The sequence below is a fragment of the Cibotium barometz genome, chromosome 14, assembly GCF_041138505.1.
Source record: "Cibotium barometz isolate CiBa-2024 chromosome 14, ASM4113850v1, whole genome shotgun sequence".
Classification (NCBI taxonomy): Eukaryota; Viridiplantae; Streptophyta; class Polypodiopsida; order Cyatheales; family Cibotiaceae; genus Cibotium; species Cibotium barometz.
The window spans coordinates 56,174,980-56,195,393 of NC_141059.1; the positions used below are offsets into that span (position 1 = coordinate 56,174,980).

The window sequence follows — 20,414 nt, forward strand, 5'->3', positions numbered from 1 at the left end:
CTTGAAGGCTCACATAACTATGATATTTGGCAAACCCAGTGCTATAATGTGTTGCTCCAGAAGAAGCAGCACAAGTCTATCAAAGAAAGGGGTGTAAAGCCCGCTTCTCTTACTGCTGAAGAGTGGGAAGATACGGATGAGCTGGCAAGATCTACTATCATGTTGTCTGTGTCAGACTCTTTACTTTTCAGCATTGGTGAAGAGAAGACAGCTTGGGGAATGTGGCAGAGATTGCAGGACTTGTATGGCCAGCAAAGTGCCTCAAGCAAAGTGTATTGGTTGAAGAAACTCATAGGTCTTCAAATGAAGGAAGGGGCGTCTATGGCAGCTCATCTAAATGAGTTTAATGGTATTGTCAGCCAAGTTATAAATCAAAAGTTGGTAATGGACGATGAGTTCAAAGCCACCTTTCTCTTATGCACTTTGCCAGAGAGTTGGGACACATTCAGGACAGCCACTAGCAATTCAAATGCTATGCTGTCATATGCAGATGTGGAGGGTGCTCTCCTTCAAGAGGAGATGAACAGGAAGAAGAACTTTGTTGGAAAGTCCAATGCAATGAATGCACGTGGGAGATCCCAGCAAAGGGGTAAAAGCCAAGAACGGGGAAGGAGCAAGTCTCGCTCCAAAAAGGACTTGGAATGCCATTATTGTGGCAAAAAGGGACACATCAAAAAGCAATGCTACAAATGGAAAAATGATCAAAAGGAAAAGGGAAGAAAAGACAAAGACAAAGACAAAGATGAAGCCAAAGATGTAAAGCCAAAGGGCAAAAGTGGAGTCAAGATTGAAGAAATCAATGTGTCACATGCAGTCTTCACTTGATGCCCATTCACTTCTTACAGGAGATGGTCATGGTATGCACTCATGGATCATTGATTCAGGTGCCTCCTTTCATGTCACAGGTTGCAGAGACTTGTTTGTCAGGTATACTGCTGGCAATGAAGGAGTAGTTTATTTGGGTGATAACCATGCATGCAAGATTCTTGGCAGAGGTGATGTGAGGCTTGTATTTTCAGATGGCTCACAGCTTATGCTCCATGATGTCAGGCATGTGCCTGAGATCAAGAAGAACCTGCTTTCTACTGGATAGCTTGATGATGCTGATTATGTTACCACATTTGGTCGTGGAAATTGGAAGATTAGTAAGGGCTCACTGGTTGTTGCCAGAGGCTCTAAGGTGGACACTCTTTACTTCATGCATGCAGGTGTTTGTCACCATGCTAATGTAAATGCAACCGAGCTGCCGGAAATCTCTATGTGGCATAGCCGGTTGGGACACATGAGTGTCAAAGGAATGGAGCAATTGTCTCGTTTGGGTTACTTGCCTTCTCTAAAGTTTTCAAGTTTTCAGTTTTGTGAGCATTGTATATATGGCAGGCAACTACAGTGCCCCCACAAGAAAGCTCTTGGACAGAAAGATGCTCAGTTAGAGCTTGTGCATACTGATGTATGTGAGATGCCTCAGCTTTCTTTGGGAGGGGAAAAATATTGTGTGTCTTTTATCGATGATGCCACACGGAAGGTGTGGGTTTATCCTCTTCATTTGAAGAGTGATACATTCTCAGTGTTTGAGAAGTTTGTTGCTCTTGTTGAGAATCAAACTGGCAAAACACTGAAGGCTTTGCGTTCCGACAATGGTGGAGAGTATATGTCCAAACAGTTTTAGGACTTTTGTGATGCTAAAGGCATCAAGAGGGAGCTCTCTACTCCTTATGATCCTCCACAAAACGGGACAGCAGAGAGGATGAACAGGACCATACAGGAGAAGGTCCGTTCTATGTTGTCACATGCTGCGTTACCTCATGGTTTTTGGGCTGAAGCTGTTATGACAGCCGTCCACCTAACATGAGGCTTGGTGGGAAAGTGCCAGAGGAAGTATGGACAGGAAAGCCTCCGTCATACAAGCACTTGAGAGTGTTTGGTTGCGTTGCATACGTGCACATACGCAGGGAAATGCGCACCAAACTTGATCCTAAGTCTCACAAATGCATATTCCTAGGATATGGTGACAGAGGTGAAATGGGGTATAGACTTTGGGATCCCGTGAATAGAAAGATTATACGCAGCAATGATGTCATTTTTGATGAAACATGCATGTATAAGGAGCCTGCAAGGCAACAGGAGCCTGGCAGAGTCATCTTTGATGATGATGGACATCATGGACAACAACCAAGGGCTGTAAATCAGCCATTACAGCAGCAAAACCAGCCCTTAAATGATGCTGAAAATGGTCCAAATGGACAGCCAGACATGGCAGAAAATATCCCTATGGATATGCCACAGTTAGAGGAGATACCGGGCATGATTTTTCAGCCTTATGGCATGGAACAGGAGCCACCAATAGGTGATATGCAGGCTGGACAGCAACCTGCAAATGATGGTCATTAGGTACGGAGGTCCACAAGACCCTCCAGAGCTCCTAACAGGTTTGTTCCAGGGGTTGACTACTTGATGCTCACTGACTGTGGGGAGCCCTCATGTTATAAGGAGGCTTTAATGAGGGCAGACAAGGCTCTTTGGGAGCGTGCTATGAAGTCAGAGATGGATTCTCTGCACAAAAATGGAACATGGAAGTTGGTGCATTTGCTTGCAGGCAAGAAGGTTTTGCCATGCAAGTGGGTTTACAGGCTCAAAGTTGCACCTGATGCAAAGCCAAGATACAAAGCCAGGTTAGTGGCTAAGGGCTTCAAGCAAGAATATGGTGTGGACTTTGATGAAATCTTCTCTCCAGTGGTCAAAATGACCACACTTAGAGCTGTATTAGCTTTGGTTGCACATGATGATTTGGACTTGATTCAGATGGATGTGAAGACTGCTTTTCTTCACGGTGATCTCCATGAGGAGATATATATGCAACAGCCAAAGGGTTATGCAGTGAGTGGAAAGGAGAAGCTTGTATGCAAGCTGAAAAAGAGTCTTTATGGGCTCAAACAGGCACCAAGGGAATGGTATCATAAATTTGATACATTCATGAAATCCCAGAATTTCAAGAGAAGTGACATAGATCATTGCTTATACACCAAGAAAGCTTTGGATGGCAGTCTATTGATCCTCATCTTGTATGTTGATGATATGTTGATTGCCGGGAAATCTCGTAAAGAGATGGATGCCTTGAAGAAGAGGCTGCATCAAACCTTTGATATGAAGGATTTGGGTGATGCAAATCACATTTTGGATATGCAGATACTTCGGGACAGAAATCAGCATGTGTTGTATTTGTCTCAGAAGGAATACATTGGCAAAGTCTTGCAGAGGTTCAATATGGACGGGGGGAAGAAGACTAGTACTCCATATGTGAAACTCAGTGCTATAGACAGCCCACAATCAGATAGTGGCAGGGCTGATATGGCCAAGATTCCGTATGCTTCAGCTTGTGGCAGTCTCATGTATGCCATGGTTGCTACTAGGCCGGACATTGCATTTGCAGTGGGAGTGGTTTCTAGATACATGGCCAACCTTGGCAAGAAGCATTGGGAAGCAGTGAAAGGTGTCATGAGATACCTAAAGGGCACACAGGATATGTGCATTTGTTTTGGCAAACAAGATGCATTAGTGCATGGTTACACGGATTTTGATTATGCCGGTCATCCAGATAACCGGAAGTCTACTACTGGTTATGTGTTTACATTCACAGGAGGTGCTGTGTCATGGATATCCAGGATGCAGAAGTGCACAGCCTTATCTACTACAGAGGCCGAGTATATTGCAGCCACAGAGGCTTGCAAGAAGGCATTATGGCTATCTCGGTTAGTGGTTGATTTGGGTCATACAGGGGATATTCCATTGTTGCATTGTGACAGTCAGAGTGCCATCCAGTTGGCAAAGAACCTTGTCTTTCATGCAAAGACGAAGCATGTGGATGTGAAGTATCACTTCATCAGAGAGGTGATAGAGAACAAGCAAATTCAGCTTGTTAAGATTCATACGGATGACAACCCGGCTGATCTGTTGACAAAGAGTTTGCCTCCGGAGCGGTTTGCTCATTGCAGACACTTGATGGGCATTGGATGAGGCCAGTTTCAGCCTTGATATAGCCTTGTATATTATCATGTACATGCTGTTTTTTCTTTTAAGGGCACTTTGCCTTTAAGTGGGAGGTTGTTGGGGTAAAGGCATTATGCCCACCCTTATAGTGTGTACAAGCCCATAAGTTATAGTACATCGTACACTTAGTACTTTTAATGTACTAAGTGCACTATGTGTTCTAGTGCAATATACATGTGTGATAGGGGAGTCACACACTCACTTGGTGAGTTGACTTATTCCCACAACTCTCTCTCTCTCTCTCCCTTCTTCTCTGTGTGTATGTCTCCCACATGAACTCTAACCCTAATTATCTCTCCCATTCATACTCCACGGAGGGGAGGAGCTTGGAGACCTCCTCTACGATTATCTTCACAGGGATGTACTTGCTTCTTTGTATCAGGTTCGCAATGAGGCCCGTGTTGCGTATCTTCGCAAGAAGATTGAGTTTGAGCATATGGATGAGGGTGACTCAATGGACAAGTTCCTTACCCGCATCAAGGATTTGCGAGAGCAGCTCATCAATATTGATGAGGTCATTCCAGATGGTTCACTTGTTTCTACAGTGCTTTAGGGTTTGCCACAATCCTATCAGGGTTTTGCTACTACTCTTCGTCTACTCATGAAGGGTAATCCAAACTTGTATATCTTTGATGAGTTGGTGACTCTCTTACTGCAGGAGGAGCAGTCTCGTTCTAATAGGACCACTATGCTTTCTGCTGATCAAGCATTTGGTGCCTTTGATCGAAACAAAGGTAAATCTGGGGCATCAAGTGGTAAACCTAAGGGCAAACCACATGCCCATTCAGATTCTATCTCGTCTAAAGAGGGTGACAACAAGAAAAAGAAGAGATGCAACTATTGTAGAAAACCTGGTCATCTTATTGAGGAATGTAGGAAGCGCATTGAGAGTGAAAAGAAAAAGAAGCAGCAAGGTTTGGCTACTATTGTGGACACTAAAGAAGAGGCAAACTTTGCTCATGAGGGATATGCATTAGTGGTTACATGCAGTTTGCCTGCTTCTTGTATGTCTATCTCAGCTGGAGATTGGTACTTTGACAGTGGTGCTTCTATGCACATCACTTCTTGCAGAGATCTCTTTGCCAATTTGCAGGATTCACCTCCAAGTGGCATAGTTATGTGTGCCAATGATGCCTCTTACTCCATTAAAGGCATTGGCAATGTGGAGCTAACAACATGTGATGGGGATAGCTTTACTCTTTGTGACACTTTATATGTACCAGGCATTAAGAAGAATCTCATTTTTGTTTCAGCCCTTGCATTATCTGGGTTTAAGGTTCAATTTTTTGATCATTGTTGCTCAATGTATGACAGCAGAGATTCAGCTTCTCTTATGCTTTCTGGGACATTATGCAGTGGCTTGTATAAGCTTGATATGTTTGACAGGAGTACTTATTCTCATGATGCTATGATTGCCTCCACATCCCGTGTGTTGAGTGACACTGAGTTATGGCATGCTCGGTTTGGTCACTTGAACTTCCTATCTCTTGTACGCGTGCAGAAGCAAGGTATAGTGCATGAGCTTCCTCCTATGCAGGTTCCCTTCAAGCATGTATGTGAGGGATGCATCCTTGGAAAGATCTTTGTGGCCCCATGAGGGCTCCATCTTTTGGAGGACACTTGTACTTTTCATCACGTTCATTGATGATTACACTCGGTTTTGTTTGGTGTTCGGTTTAAAAATGAAGTCAGGTGCCTTTGCAGCTTTCAGAGACTTCGTCCCATGGCTGAAAATGCTTGTGGACACAAGCTTGTCACATTGCGTACAAATCGAGGGGGGGAATATTTGTCAAATGAGTTCACAGCTTACATGCAGTTACATGGTATTTCTCATCAGTGCACTACCCCCCATACTCCTCAGCAAAATGGAGTTGCAGAGAGACGTAACCGTACACTCATGGAGATGGCACGTTGCATGCTCAAACGCAAGGATCTGTCCAGTAAGTTTTGGCTTGAGGCAGTTATGTGTGCCAATTATGTGCTTAACCGTTGCCCCGTTAAAGCCTTGAAATCTAAGACTGCCTATGAAGCAGGGAATGGCAGGATTCTAGTGGTGACTCATATGAGAGTCTTTGGGTGTTTGGCATATATGCATGTGCCCACACAACAAAGACATAAGCTGTAACTCGCAGCGGGTGCCCGGGGGACTAGGGCCTTTGACACACTTGTTGATACCATCAATGCATGTTAAAACACTTAAACATGGCCACAGACTTAACACATATCCATCATCACTTTGCATAAAACATAAAGCTGGACAAAACATCCACAAATGCTGAAAATGGAGCTTGCACGTGTGACACCGCATAGAGGCCGGAATGGGCCGACCCCCCCTTGGAGTATTTTATTACCCAAGGAGAATAATATCATGTACAAGCTTTGAGGGCCTTACTCTCCCCACGGGAGATGCCGGATTATCCCTATACAAATGCCATAACACAGCCCAACACAAGGCTACCAAGCCGGAACATAGGCTGTAGAAATGCCGAGCCAACAATATAATCCATATACCTCCGTGTGGGTACTGATTCTTCCCCAAAAACCACGGGTCTTCATGCAATAGAGCTGGTACAGCAAGTACAACTTCATTCAGCCGGTACAGCAGGTACAATGGCTGGTACAGCAAGTACAATGGTTGGTACAATAGGTACAGTGGTTGGTACAGCCGGTACAGTGGTTGGTATAGCAAGTACAATGACTAGTACAGTAGGTACAGTGGCTGGTACAACCGGTACGGTGGTTGGTATAGCAGATACAGCAAGTACAAATGCTGGTGCAACAAGTACAATGGCTAGAAATCATAATAAATAATTAAATGCCCTTGCCTTCAGTATTTCTTCGCGATGGAAGTCTCCAAAACAGTCCCCAACAGCCGGTATTCTTCATGGGCAGCCTTCAAGAGAGAGAGAAAGAGAGCAGCATTAGGGAAGCCTTCAACGGTGGTAGAGGCTAGTGTGCAGCAAGAGAGCCTCCATTAATGAAGAGAGAGGGCTCCAATTTATAGATTTGGGCCTCCCATGAGCTAAAATGGCAAAAAAAAGGCTACAATGACAAGTGGAGAGCCACACAATAGCTGAAGTGACAAGTGTGAGGCCACTTGTCTCACTTTGATCCACTTTCTAACAAATGTCAGGCCACTTGTCTCACCTTGGTCCACTTTCTTGCCACATGTTCCAATCTAAGACATGGGTCCTTCCATAATCTTTACCTCTAAAAATATCCCAACTGGTAGACATTCTGTCATAGGCACTTTGCCAACTCTTGGTATCTGCTCAATTCTAGATGTAATGACGCGAACAGAATTTCCATCGGAATCGGGCCAAAAATAGCAACTCTCCTAAATTTTAGGAGTGTGGTCCTTTGTATTCTAGGATAATCCCCCATTCCCAAAGCTTGTACTTTCCAAATATTTAAACATCCTGGAGTCCACCAGACCCCTTTCAAACTGGGAAATGTCCAGGCTGGTGACATAAGCTAGATGCAAAGGTAATCAAATGCATTTTCATTGGTTATAGTACTGAGAGTAAAGTATACAGACTCTATGTGCCTAATACAGGCAAGATCATTGTGTCAAGAGATGTTATCTTTGACGAATATGCATCTCAACCACTTGTCTCATGTACCAAACAGCCGTCTATTGGGCCGGAAGATGTCTTTGATACTTTGTTGCCTTTATTCAATTCAAATGTGGACAATGTACAGCAAGTTTCAGCTCATTTACAGCCACCTATGCCTGCTGAAAACCAGCAAAATCAGCAGCTGAAGTTGCCCCAAATTGATCCTGAAATGCCTCAAATTCATCAAGATACCTTGGGTGATGCATTGGCAGAGGAAGATGCAGATACTAGGAAGTCAAAAATTGTTCCTAGATGGCTGGTTGACACTTTGCGTGATAGCAAATAGTCTACATTTATGCCAGGTCGTACACGTGCTGCTTCTCACCATGCATCTTCACATTATGTGGATACAGCTCTTGTTGCCACCGCTTGTAATGAGGAGCCCATTTCTCATGTTGATGCATTGGAGGATGACCATTGGGTGGCAGCCATGCGTTCGGAGTTAGACTCCATCGACAAAAACGGTACTTGGGAGTTATGTGACTTGCCCTCGGGCAAGCGTGCTATTGGCACAAAATGGGTTTTCAAACTTAAGCGTAAGCCTGATGGTTCAGTTGATCGCCATAAGGCTCGCTTGGTCGCCAAATGCCCAACGTGAGGGCATTGACTATGAGGAGACTTTTGCTCCCACTTCACGTATGACTACCATACGTATTGTTATTGCATTGGTTGTCCACAAGCAGTGGCATGTACATCAGTTGGATGTTATAATTGCTTTTTTGAATGGCGATTTGCAAGAGGAAGTTTATGTGTCTCAGCCTCCTGGCTTTGTTCAAAAAGGTGCAGAAAATAAAGTATGTTGTTTACATAAAGGACTGTATGGTCTTAAACAGGCTCCTCGTGCTTGGTACCACAAAATTCATACATACTTGACTGCCAAAGGGTTTCAGAATAGTTTAGCTGAGAGTACACTTTATGTACGCCCCTTTATGTACGCCACATTGGGAACAATGTTCTCATCCTTATTCTTTATGTGGATGACATGCTCGTCACTGGCCTTGAAGAGGGTGATATCTCAGCTTTTAAAGTTGATTTGCAGCATGCATTTGATGTCACAGACATGGGGCATTTACATTACTATTTGGGCATACAGTTTATACCTTTTGAGGGTGGTATCATGTTATCTCAGTGTAGATATGTTGAGCAGCTCCTTGAGCGTTTTCACATGATAGATCGTAAACTTGTTTCTACTCCTATGGAACCAGGAAACTGTCACTTGGTGACTCAACCAGTGGTAACTGTTTTCTTCTTGGTGACTCATGCATCTCATGGCTCAGTAAGAAGCAGCCTACAGTGGCCACTTCTAGTTGTGAAGCTGAATACAGGGCAGCCTTTACAGCTATTGTTGAATGTGTTTGGCTACGATGCCTTCTAGCCGATCTTGGTGTTGGACAGCAGTCCCCTACCACCATTTACACTAACAGTCAGAGTGCTTTGGCAGTTGCATGAAACCCAGTATTTCATGCCCGCACAAAGCATATTGAGGTTCACTATCACTATGTCAGGGAAAGGCTCCATGGAGGAGAGATTGCCTCGCTTATGTGTCTACACATGCCAATATAGCAGATGGGTTTACAAAGCCTCTTTCGAGGGAAAAGTTTGAAGCTTTCCGCGAAGCTTTAAGCTTACAGCCTCTTCCAGGGTAGTCTGCTACACCCTGTCCCCGTTCACACCATTCACTTGAGGGGGTTTTGTTGGTCATGACCACTCCCGGCTAGTTCAGGTGTGAACACAGCTTACTCACGGGCATTTTTTCCCTGTGACTAGACACAAGTTTTTTCCCGTGTGAACACACTTATGTGTGTTGGGCACCTTGCCCTAGGCTACTTTATGTACTAACATTGTACTTTCATATTAATATATAGAGTACATCTTTTCCTGCACTCACGTTTCTCTGTGCTTGAGGTTGCGTGCATGTGTATGTGTGTGCAGGCTAGCTTCCCTCCTACCCAACAGTCGGTGTCAAATACGATTGTGGCAGACAAACTGGCCTTCTCCTTGGACTTCTCCTTGCCCTTACCATTTAGCTTCCTCGTGTTCTTCAGACTGGCCTTTCCAATATGCTTAGTGGAGACGCAATAAAAGCATTGTCCAGCAACCATCTTGGTGTGATGCTGTTTAGGGGTGAGGCGAGCCACCGAGGCTCTCCGAGTTGCCTTGTCCTTATCATCCTTGGCCTTACCCTTGTCTTTGCCTGTCTACTTCCGTTGTTGTTGAGTCCGAGACTTGGAGCTCTCTTGTGTCTGGAGGGTTGTAGCAAGACAAATTGCATCTGAAAAATCATGGGGCCGATGTGCACAAATGTCTGCTTGCAAAGATGGTTTCAAACCATCCACAAATCGCTCAACCTTCTACGATTGCCGGACAGTCCTTGGAAGCATGAGCAAAAGCTTCTAGAAATGAGTGAGATATAGTTGGTCATCGATTTGCCATGTTTTTTGCATAAAACGTTGTTTCTTCAATTCATGTTGATAATCTACGAGAATAAACTGTTTCAAGACCGCCTTGTGGCGGTCATCCTAGCAAGTCACGGAGTGGTGCCGAAGGTTGCATTAGTACGTACGCACCTTATTATAAGGTACGTTTTAGTGTAGAGTAAGTACTGTATTGTACGGATCCGTACGCCCCCCCCCCCCGGCGGGCTTTTCCCTTGACTAACCTTTTGTCCAAGATCCTCCCGCAGTTACCGATTTTTCACCACTCGTAGGCGCCGGTTTGTAGCCACTTATTTATCCATCCATAGGCGATGCCGCCAAGGAAGCACCAAGGGGGGTTTTGAACCCAAGACCTCTTGGTCCTAGGCAAACACCTTCACCAGTTGAGCTATCACCTCATTGGCAAGTACGTGGCAATTTTTAAAAACATTTTGGGTCAAAAAAAACCCTAGGCCGGTTGCCGTCTCCGATTTTAGTTGACTTATGCAAAGTGCAAACATAGCCATTCCTCTCATTGATACAGACATTGTAGCAAGAGATGATGATTATGCGGTGCCAGCTACTGCGGCCACCGCCATTGCAGAGCTAGAGATGAGAGTATGATAGTGAAGGAAACATGTTGACAGATGGAGCTCTCATTTTGGTAATTGTGTTGTTGTTGAATGTTCAGAAATGAATTGTTTTTTCATTCATTTTTTTGTATATATATGTAAACTATATAGAATATTTTTCATGTTTTTACGAACCTTACGTATTTAACGTACCTCAAAATCTCAACCTGTACTTGAATGCATACCTTACCGTACCTTTCCACCTTGGTGGTGCCTAAGGTGGTCTTCCCACCACAAGAGAGCGGCACTCATCAAAGCCATATGCACCAAATGGAGGTGAAAAATATTTGAACCACCTATTGCTGCCAGCGTGGCAGCCATCTCGCAGGACTTCTCCATCCATCTTCTTGTTCAACTTGGGAGGCTTCAAAAGCTTCATTAATTGAGCTTGTTTCTCATGAGGCATGGAGGAAGAACTCGGCAAACTAGTAGTCCCTCCATGTTGAGGCGGTGAAGGCGAGCAGGAACTGTTCGGAGAATCCGGTGGAGAGGGACTCGGCAAAGGAGGCCGTTGGTGATGCGAATGGCGTCTCTCCTGCCGACTACGCGCAGGTGTAGAATGATGACTGCTCAACTCTTTAGCGAAGTTCATCCAACACAGCTTGCGTGCATCCAAAGGAGTGAAAATCCCTCCTCCAAAAAGTTTTTCCACTTTGTTCTCAGAATCGTCCAGCACTTGCTTTGAAGCACGGGCCCTTGTAGATTCGAGTTCCGGAATACTAGGTGCTCGAGGTGCGGACTCTCTTTCCTGTCGAGACGGGCAGATACAACCTCCATTTTAGTTACCTGTGCGCGTCCATGGATGCCTTCATGCTGAGAAGCAAATCAATGAGTTATGAATCCATGACAAATATCTAGTGATCAAGGATTGGGTGAGGGATCTCAGCCTTGCGTGTTGAGGTAAGGTTTGATGGGACAATATACCCCAAATAACCCAGGTGCAATGGAGAGAACCCAAATATTCACTTTTCCCAAACCCGAACGCACACGGGTGCCGATAAAGAAAAGAAATTTGGAGGCTTCCTAGGCTCTGATACCAACTATAGAATGCTTGCGCCTATGTGCTAGGGTTTGAGAGAGAAAGAAAGAAAGAAAGAAAGAAAGTTGTATTTACATCTTCAAAAGGCCAAGATGATCTATGAGACCAAAAGGTTACATCATATCCATGAGGTACATCATCCTGGGTACAAAATAGTAATAAAGAAAGATAACAAAAATCTAGAACTATAAAATCTGATCTAGGTACACGAGTAGAGGGCTCTCATATCACCTTAATACATCCCTCATGGGCCGTTGTGACATGGTGCTCAAGGTCGTAAAACTGAGCTGACGCGTGAAGGTCCGCGATGGTGGGAGATGATGGCTCGGATCCTCCTGTGGTGGTGTGGCCGTGGGCGAGGGCCATGGGGTTTGGGGCGTCGAGCTCTGCATAACTCAGTGGCTCTGTCGAGTGTCACACCTCTTGGCCGAGCTCCTGCACTAGCCTGTGGTCCGGGTATGGTGGGTGGATCGGCCCTTGAAGCTCTGGTCTGGAAGAAGTCTGTGAGAGCTCTCTGTGCTGGTCCTCGAGCAAGTATAGTTGATTTGGATCTCACTAAGGACTCCTTGTGTCTGTGAAGCTCTAGAAGAAAAAGTCCGAGGCATCTCTGATCTGGGAAGTCCATGATCCTGGAAAAAGGTCCGAACCCATCCCGGAAGAGGCAGTCGAACCTCTCCCGAATCTCATAGTATACAGGGAGGGCATCGGAATAAGTAATGATCCTTTGTCTCGGTGTCATCATTTGGTCCCTTCACCAGTCTTGACTAGTGTTTCACACACTGAGCGGAACCAAGTTGTGAATGTGGACTTTCCATAGAAGAAAGCGACAGCATTTTACTGGCATGGTTTGGCCTGAAAGATGGGCATACAACATGAGTAGCATGGGATTTTATTCATCAAAGTGACTTATAATATTTATAAGTCGGTGTGTTCACATATCATTAATGATGGGCTGGACATACTATTGTTTTTGGGCTTGGACGGGTGGACAAAAGGAGGCGTACCTTTTTGGGGACGGGTCTGGAACGAGGCAGCCGGGACGCCTTTTTTTTTTTCCGCTGGTTTTTTGGCCGTTTTTTTTCCTATGGTTTTTTCTGCTGTTTATGGCCGTTGCTTCTGCCCATTTTCTCCCGTTGGTGGCTGGCAGCTGTGCCCGTTTTCTCCTGTTGGCACTGTGGCCTGCCGTGACCTGCACCATGCTTGAGCCTTGGAGCCGCCTATAAGGCTTGAGCTCTCCTCTCTCGCTCTCCCACTCTCTCACTCTTGGCCAACCTCCCCACTCCCTCTCCCCACTCTTAAGCTTAAGCAGCTCTCTCTCTCTCTCTCTCTCTCTCTCTCTCTCTCTCCCCCTCACTCTCTCTCTCTCTTCTCTCATTCTCTCTCTCTCCCCGTCACTTCCTCTCTCTCTCTCTCTCTCCCGTCGCCGCTGCAGCAGGGCCTGCCCCGCTCTTCGCTGTTCCGCCTGCGCCCCCTGCTCTCTCTCTCTCTCTCTCCCCGTCACCTGCTCTTCGCTGTTCCGCCTGCGCCCCCTGCTCTCGGCCTGCGCCCCCTGCTCTCTCTCTCTCTCTCTCCCCGTCACCTGCTCTTCGCTGTTCCGCCTGCGCCCCCTGCTCTCGGCCTGCGCCCCCTGCTCTCTCTCTCTCTCTCTCTCCCCGTCACCTGCTGCTGCCCCTGCCCTCCTGCCCCCCCCGCTCTCTCTCTCCCTCTCTCTCTCCCCGTCACTTCCTCTCTCTCTCTTCCCGCCACAGACCCAGCCCCCCCCCTCTCCGCTCTCTCTCTCTCTCTCTCTCTCCCCGTCACTTCCTCTCTCTCTCTCTCTCTCCCGTCGCCGCTGCAGCAGGGCCTGCCCCTCTCGTCGCCGCTGTAGTAGCAGCCCCCTCCTCTGCTCCTCTGCTCGCCCTTACCCTCTCTTGAGTAGGGTTTAAATTCAGTACCCCCCTGAGGGGGAGGGGGGGGGCTCCCTGTGGGCTATTTTCAGCACCCCCGTGATACAACATGGCCCCTAAACTGAAGTCATTTGCAACCATGGCCTCGAACCCACCCCCCCTTCCACCCCTTATCAAACCTCAATCCCCATGGGAGATCTTCATCATGGGAGAACTGAAGAAATTGCAACAGGAGGTCTCCACCCTCAAAACTGAGCTGACACACAAGGAAACAAAGATTGCCAGTCAAGAAACAAGGATTGCTGGCCTCGAAGCTCAATTGCAGGACATCAAGAACAAGCAGGAGATTCAGGAAGCAGCCCAAGAAGCAACCCAAAAAATACAGGAAACACAACAAGAAAGCACAAAACCTCAGGTAAAATCAGAGAACTTTGTCAGTGAAGTACTGTCAGTCCTGAAAGAAAATGAAAGGGTCAAAAGCCTGGAAACTTTTGTTCGAATTGGGGGCTTGCCAGAAGATTGGTCAGTAGGTACCAACACAGATGAACAGCTAGAGGGATACATCTTGGATGTAGATATCATAAAGGAACGACTCACTAAAGTGGTACCTTTTATAGACCTTGGTGACCCAACTGACATTCAAATTAAAGGGAAACAGGCTAGGGTTCGATACTATGATATGATTGATAAGATCAAGGTAATGAAGCAGACTAAATCATTGCAAGGTACCTCGGTGTGGATTTCTGATGAGTTGACCCCACTACAACTAAAGAATAGAGCGGGGGAACTGGCCAAAGTCAGAGAAGCAAGGAAACAAGGGAAGTGGGCGGTCTATAGAGGAGGAAAAGCTATCATCAAAGATTTTAAAGGTCCACCCTCCTTTTGAAGGACATGAACTTGATACTTATACATATCTAATCACATTAAGCACATGGTGATTTTACCATTGTAACATGTAACTCTCATGAGTCATGAGAGCTTTGAAGTTAGTTTCTTTTTGATCCCACATGCACTTTTCTTTAACCGATACCCCGAAGTGGATTGTAACCAAAGATGTATTCTGATCTGTCCTATAGGTCAGCTTTGGCCTCGACAGGACGTTAATATATCTTTCTTTCTTTCTTTCTTTCTCTCAACCCGCAAGCTTTCTCTAAGCTCTAGCCTCTTAACTTTTAAGCCTTAAGCCTGTTTGGTGTACTTATTAGCGCTTGTTCGGTGTTTGCGCCATGTATTGTACATTTAAAGTGATGCCTTGAAAGTTCAAAGTGTAAAAACATAAATGTTATTTTATTTAGTGTGCTTTGTAGTCAAAAAGTTGCATATTCCATATATCGTTCCCGTCCCCCCGTTCCCTGCCTGTTGCTGTTCCCCATGCCCGTCCCCGTTCCCTGTCCCATGTGACTATGGTTTTTGGACACCTAACCCTTGTATGCTCGTACAAGGAGAATTGTGTGTTGTTTGTTTGCCTTGAATTGTTTCAGGTAAACATTATGGTTGAAAAGCCTGGTCTATATGGTTTTCTTACGGATATGTCCAAGGACTATGGATTGAGTTTTTGGCTCCTTTTTCCTTGGATGGAGTATGTTTTTGGCTCCCTTTATTTGGGATGCAGTGGATTTCTGGAATTCATGGATATCTCATGGATCGAGGATTTTCTATAGATTTCTATTGGCGGCTGAAATGCCTGCAAAACTATCTGTTGCGGACATGCTTATGGGAGAACTGGGATATTTATGCCTGTGACTTATTCTCATCTTATCTTCTAAACTTGAGCCCACTTCTCCTTCAAGTCTGTGATTAGGATACCACTATGGAATGCACGTGGTAGAGTGAACTTGAGCCCACCTCTCCTCCTAGGTGTGTGGTGGGAGTACCAACACGGAGTGCATGTGGTAGAGTGAACTTGAGCCCATCTCTCCTCCAAAGTGTATGTTTTGGGTATCGGCATGGAGTGCATGTGATAGAGTGGACATGACGCCTTGTTGGTTGGGGACTTATGTCTACGCCAAGGGTCATGTGATCTGGATTCACTCATGGAAGGGTGGTAGCCCTGGTGAGTGATGACGTGAACTCATGGAAGGGCAGTTGCCTTGGTGAGTAAAGCCTCGTGGAAGGGAAAACCCCAGCGAGCATGTTCATTCATGGAAGGGTGGTATATCCTGTCCTCTGGTGGGGCTGTCCTGGCCCATATTTGGTAGTCTCCACTCTCAGCTGGTGAGACGAGGATCAAGATGCAGATCTGGTTGATTGCACATCTCACCCCAAAAGATAGGTGTGTGTCCATGTAGTGTGGGCGGAAGATGAAGCCATCCTTTGTCAGGCATAGGAGGTCATCTCTGTAGAAGGCCATCTTCGACCATAGTGGACGACTATGTGAACTCCATGTCCTTTGAGTATTCAGTTTGATAATGTCCTTCCTGATAACCCTGTTCCGCTGTGTGCGGCTGAGAGCAACAGATGGGGCCTCTATGCTGTACTTGAACTGGGGGAGTGCCTCCATCTGCATGCCGTGCATGCCAAACCAAGTGCCTACTTGTGCATACGAGCACTTTGTATCTCCCTTGAACTGTCTCAAGGACTCCAGGGCTAGGTGGGGTTATCTATCTAGTGGAAGCTCCCATAGCCTGTTCCATTATGTCACTGTCTGGAATAAAGCCTCTGTCACTATCAGTGCAGCCCGCATCTTTGCTCGCACAATCTCATGTGGCACTGATGGCTTACTCCTAATCATGTGCGAGATCATCGCCACTAGGGGCCTCTCCATCGGCTTCCACCCATCATATGCCTCCTCTGTATCTGTCTCGGCCGGGGCTCTCCACTGTCTCCTCCTGTGGTATAAGCTGGGAGCCCAGCTGGGGACACCATACAGTAGTGCAGGTGTAACTAGAGTATCAAATAGCGCTTTGTCCTCGTCTCCTGAAACTGTATCTGTGATTATTGCCTCTCTAACGAGCCAAGGGTTGCATATCCCCTCATCAATCTAGCTTCGGCCGCCTTCCGCATTGAGAACTGAGGTCCAGCAAAAGTGATCCCAAGGTATACATATGAGGTAACATACTGCACATGCTTTCCACTATATGTAAACTGTACTGGAGATCTACTTATTCACTGTGGGGAGATGTTAAAGATCATGACCTTGGTCTTTCCAAGGTTCACAGTGAGGTCGCGGTCCTTGCTAAAGGCCCTTAATGCATCCAAATGCCTTTGAAGCCCCTCTGGTGAAGAACAATATCATTTGCATACAAGAGGATTGGTATCAGGACTTGTCACCAGCCTGGACATTTCCCAGTATGAAAGGGGTCTGGTGGACTCCAGGATGTCTGAATATTTGGAAAGTACAAGCTTGGGGAATGGGGGATTATCCTAGAATACAAAGGACCACACTCCTAAAATTTAGGAGAGTTGCTATTTTTGGCCCGACTCCGATGGAAATTCTGTTCGCATCATTACATCTGGAATTGAGCAGATACCAAGAGTTGGCAAAGTGCCTATGATAGAATGTCTACTAGTTGGGATATTTTTAGAGGTAAAGATTATGGAAGGACCCATCTCTTAGATTGGGACATGTGGCAAGAAGGTGGACTAAAGTGAGACAAGTGGCCTGACACTTGTTAGAAAGTGGATCAAAGTGAGACAAGTGGCCTCACACTTGTCATTTCAGCTATTGTGTGGCTCTCCACTTGTCATTATAGCCTTCTCTTGCCATTTTAGCTCATGGGAGGCCCAAATCTATAAATTGGAGCCCTCTCTCTTCATTAATGAGGCTCTCTTGTTGCACACTAGCCTCTACCGCCGTTACAGGCTGCCCTAATGATGGCTACTCTCTTTCTCTCTCTCTTGAAGGCTGCCCATGAAGAATACCGGCTGTTGGGGACTGTTTTGGAGGCTTCCATCGCGAAGAAATACTGAAGCCACTGTACTTGCTGTACTAGTCACTGTACATGCTGTACCAGCATCCGTACTTGTACCAACCACCGTACCGGTTGTACCAGTCACTATATCTATTGTACCAACCATTGTACCGGCTGTACCAGCCATTGTACCTGCTGTATCGGCTGAATGGAGAGTTGTACTTGCTGTACTTGCTCTATTGCATGAAGACCCGTGGTTTTTGGGGAAGAATCAGTACCCACTCGGAGGTATATGGATTATATTGTTGGCTCGGCATTTCTACAGCCTATGTTCCGGCTTGGTAGCCTCGTGTTGGGCTGTGTTATGGCATTTGTATATGGATAATCCGGCATCTCCTGTGGGGAGAGTAAGGCCCTCAAAGCTTGTACATGATATTATTCTCCTTGGGTAATAAAATACTCCAAGGGGGGAGGGGAGTCGGCCCATTCCGACCTCTATGTGGTGTCACATGTGCAAGCTCCATTTTCAGCATTTGTGGATGTTTTGTCCAGCTTTATGTTCTATGCAAAGTGATGATGGATATGTGTCAAGGTTGTGGCCATGTTTAAATCGTTTAATATGCATTGATGGTATCAACAAGTGTGTCAAAGGCCCTAGTCCCCCGGGTACCGCCGCGAGTTATATTGGTATCAGAGCATAGGCTTCCTTGGAAGTGGAGGCTTCCTTCTATCAATAAGGAAGAGAAAAGATCTCAAGTGAGGACCACACTTACCATCATTGCTATTAAGCATGGCCAGCCACTTCAGAGCCTATGAAGCAAGAGCATGAGCAATAGACAACTTGGTCTAAGGATTTATGAATTCACAAAATTTATCTTGGAAGCATGGAGTTGGCTTTATGTGCACACATTTAGCACTCTTTCCATATGGATATTGTGGATTATATTATCAAGCTTACAGGCAAGCTATATGGAGATATATCTCGGGATATCTTAAGGATATGGTGAGGAGATATTTCTTTTGGCTTCATGACCAACCTGGCAAAGAACAGCTAAGTATACTTTGAGTTTGCAAAGTTGGTGCTTTTGCTATTCACTATGAAGTGTTTTTGATGTTCTCTAACCCTTGCATAGCCATGCAAGAAGAAAGGTGGTGTTGGTTGTCTTGAGATGGTTTTAGGGAAACATTGTTTATGGCTCCCATTGAGATGGATTATATCTGTGGAGATTTCTTTCTTGGACGAGATTTATATAGATATTGGGCTTCACAAGCAATTTCTATGGACGAATCTGTCCGGGGGGGGGGTCTGTCCATTCGGCCTCTATGCGGTGTCACATGTGCAAGCTCCATTTTCAGCATTTGTGGATGTTTTGTCCAGCTTTATGTTCTATGCAAAGTGATGATGGATATGTGTTAAGGCTGTGGCCATGTTTAAATGTTTTAATATTCATTGATGGTATCAACAAGTGTGTCAAAGGCCCTAGTCCCCTGGGCACCGCCGTGAGTTACAGGACTCCTGCTAAATGTTCTCCTGGTCCTTTCTATTTGTCTATGTAATCCGAGATCTCGTCAATGTGTAGACCAAATAGAGTAGGAAACAAGGGGCAGCCCTGCTTCACCTCGATAGTGCTATGTATGATCTTTGAGTCACCTCCTAGAGCCCGTACTCTGCCTGTGAGGACTGACTCATAGAGTGTAATGATCCCCAAAGCATCGTTGCTGGCACTCCCATATCTTGCAGTCTCCTCACTAGTCTGCCCGTGGGACGGTATCAAAAGCCTTGCGGAAATCCACAAAGCAACAATATATCCAATGCCCGTGAGCTCAAAGATATGAGAGAGAGAGAGAGAGAGAGAGAGAGAGAGAGGAGAGCAGCAGAATCACACTTCCAACACACATGAGCCCGAAACTACTCTCGTGTATTATGTACAAGAAGACGTAATGCAACTGAAATTCAAGTTCAGATGTGGCTGATAATGAAGACTCCAAACCCGAACGCACACGGGTGCCAGAAAAGATAAGAAATTTGCAAGTTCCCTAGGCTGTAATACCAACTGTAGAACACTTGCACCTGTGTGCTAGGGTTTTCCAGAGATAGAGAGAGGAGTGTGGCGGAATCACACACACAACACACACAAGAGTCCTAAACTAGTCCTGTGTATATGTACAAGAAGAAGAAATACAACTGAAATTCAAGTACAAGATGTGGCTAAGAATGAAGGCATCAAATCACAGCCCTTTGACCTACTACTATTCACTCGTGGCTATCACTCCATGTACAAAGAGACGCTCTCTGAAGTACAACGCTGAGGACAACAGATGAATATGACAATTTGGCTACCCATATACATACATACATACATACATATGTATATATGTATGTATATGGGTAGCTGTCGGGCACTTGTACCCGATTGCCACGTCATCATTACCATGTGGCAGTGCCACGTATCCTTTGCGCTGTCCAACTCTGCTTGTTGTTTGCTATCTTATGTCCGGTTGTGCCCTGCGTACTTGTAGGTGTGTCACAATCAGAAAGCCCAATCATAATTTTTCTCATCGAAAGATTTTCCACTGCTGTGAATGCTTGCCGTTCACCTTCTCTTGTGAGCGTTGTCACAGTGTCGCTTTGTACTACGGGCACCACTCCCTCCTCTCACATCATATCACTCACACACTCTCACTAGCATGCATCAGAGAGAAGATTAGAGAGAGGTTTAGCAAGAGAAAAAGCTCAATTGCACAATGGAAGAATGTCCTTGCATTATGACAGAAATTGCCTTTTATACATGGCCATAAGTGACACACACACTTGAATTGTAGCAGCCAAAGCTTCTATTTGGCCTATTGCTTATACATTGCTTCATCTCATAATACATTGATGCATAACAACACTAGAGAACAAATCTTGGCGCGCTCTTGAGGCGG

At 45.6% G+C, this 20,414-nt stretch overlaps 1 protein-coding gene across 2 annotated transcripts in view; it reads left to right on the top strand.

The window, feature by feature from the left end:
• The window catches only part of LOC147632228 (uncharacterized), an 87,974-nt gene that overhangs the window by 44,811 nt on the left and 22,749 nt on the right, over positions 1-20,414 (top strand). The gene's annotated exons all lie outside the window — the stretch shown is intronic.